Raw genomic sequence first — 2,471 nt, 5'->3', positions numbered from 1 at the left:
TCTATTGAAGCCCTACCTGACCAATACACAAAATCCTGTCTGGGGTGGTGCTCGCACCTCCCCTGGCAGGAAACCCTTTGTCCACACCTCCCAAGCTGGAAGGACTCCCAGCAGCAGGAGGGCAGACTTGTGTCTGTGGTGGCAGCATCCATTTTGTGGAGCTGAGGCTATGTCTGATTTTACCCGGGTTTCAGGTACTGTACATGTCGTGTCCCTCTAGAAGGGTGGAATGCTAGCCCCGTCGCCAGAATTGGCGAGGGGTTAGTATTCCAATTCGTATGACACCTTACTCGACATGTTTTGATAAAGCCAAACCAAAGATAGCATTTAACCGCGAGGTTCATAATGCACTTAAGAGTATATGGTATGGCGATATCTGGAAACAGCAAAAGGAAGTGGTTCCGATCACTGCAGACAGGCTCAGCTCATGCCAGAGCACCATCTCACATGGAACCAAGCACTCTGCCTTCAGGATTGTCAAGGCCTGCCATAGGAGTGACTTATAGGTTAACATGTGTCCCATTTAAGGTTAGGTATAGGTATACTACACCTAAGTAAGAGGTGGTTACACCAACTTACCCCAGCTGAGTGATCAGCCAGTTGTGTCAAATTGTTAGGCCAGGCCAGGGGTGGCATAATACATGCTTCAGCCCCAGGTAGGCCTTAGATGCACCAATGCCCTGGGTACCTAGTGCACACTGGTACAGGGGCTCACAGGGTGATCCAATGCCAATTGGTTATGCACCTAGGGTGCACAGTGTCAATTTAGTTAGAGAGAACAGCAGACTGGGGGTCTGATTAGCAGGCCCACAGCCTCAATATGTCAAAAACCAGTGAAGCAAAAAGCAAAAATTTGGGGTGACCATAGGATAGCAGACCCTACTCTCCTACACAGACTCTACCAGATGCACACCAGCACTAGTCAGGACAGTTCATCCTGTTTACCTACCCTGCTGGTTAGCCCACTGTTGTCGGCCTGCAGTTGCTCGTCCACTCACCGACCACATATCCTGCATTAGATATTGCGGCCGACAATATGTCTATCTTTGATATTGTGCCAGTCACTCGAAAGTGAAATGAAGCAATAGCTACTTGATTGTTGTAATTCTTGTAGCCCCCTAAAAGGGTGCAAAAGGGCAAACCATAGAGAATGTGGATGGAAGAATTCCCAATAGATCTAAAGGGAAGGATAGTGTGGGACAAAGTAACATGCGGGAGGGACTGGAACTGTGACTGGAAAGCATCAGAAATGCAATGTGTGCTATAGATGAAAAGAAGAAAGCACAGAGGCGGACTGGCACGCAGGCAGTGGCTGACAGGCTGGGCTAAAAGGTCAGTGTGTGGGCCATGTTCTTGGATGCTTGTGGGGTATTTTATAGTCTGCTTCACAGGTTTTCACTGTTGACGTCGCTAATGTTAAAAAAACATTGCCTGCGGCAAGCTCAAATCCATGTAGTCTTCCATACCTTGCAAAACACTTACATAGCATGTCTCTACAAGTTAAAAAACTGCCTCAGTTTGCAATTATGGCTCACTTTTTCACTATCTACTTCACCAATGGAGGCCTCTTTTATTATGGTGCTTGGGACAATTTTCTGTTCCAGTCCGATTCTAGAAAGGCACAAACCACCCTAATGTTGGAAGTCAGAGGGGGGAAAGCAGGGAATTAGGTTCTCCTCTACCACGCGTGGCTCCCCCAGAACGGACTGGTGGTGGAAAAACACTAGCCACCATTGGAGCTATGCATCATCTCCTTTGTGCACTTCCAGAATTCCTGCCCCCTGCAGCAGTGGGGAAATGAGGGATACTCAGTGCCACTGAGAACAAAGAGAAACAACTGGTGAGCATCAGGCTTTTGGCCTTGTGCAGCCTTGCACACAAACTGGAAGTTTACTGTTAAAGAGAAGGGACCTTTTTTGCCCCCATTGTTTTTAACTTTGGTAGGCAAAGCTGGTGAAGTTTAAAGAAACATTCACAACATTGTTAGGTCAAGATTGTTTGAAACTGGAGTATTAGTTGAAGGGATGTGAGAACCCACCTCAAATAATAATCACAATCCTTTCAGGGTGAACAACCAAAGTCCCTAAATAAACTTGTGCTTAACGCTCTGGTACCTTGGCACAAAGCAGAAAGACTTAATTTAAAGGCAATGTGTAAAGTATTTATGACAATACTCAAACAGCAATAAAGCAAGCAGGGCTCAGCTGCAGTTGTTTAAAAAAGTGAGAAAGCTCCAAACAGAAGAAGTCTATGCCTTGGAAGGTAATGTATGACAGAACCCCGAATGCATTTCCCACGCATGCAGCACACCAGAGGGGCACTCAGCCTCTCTGGTGGGAACCCTATGATGAAGCATGTTACCAACTAGGTTGGTGAGTGAGGGTTCTTTTATAAAACAAGAGTGACTTCTTTTGCTGGCTCGTGAATCTTTGGCCTCACTCTTTCGCTGTTTATTTATTATTATCATGGGG

Source organism: Triturus cristatus, chromosome 11 (assembly GCF_964204655.1).
Source record: "Triturus cristatus chromosome 11, aTriCri1.1, whole genome shotgun sequence".
In the NCBI taxonomy this organism is placed as follows: domain Eukaryota; kingdom Metazoa; phylum Chordata; class Amphibia; order Caudata; family Salamandridae; genus Triturus; species Triturus cristatus.
The sequence above is the reverse complement of the archived record's forward strand: the minus strand, read 5'-3'. Positions refer to the sequence as shown.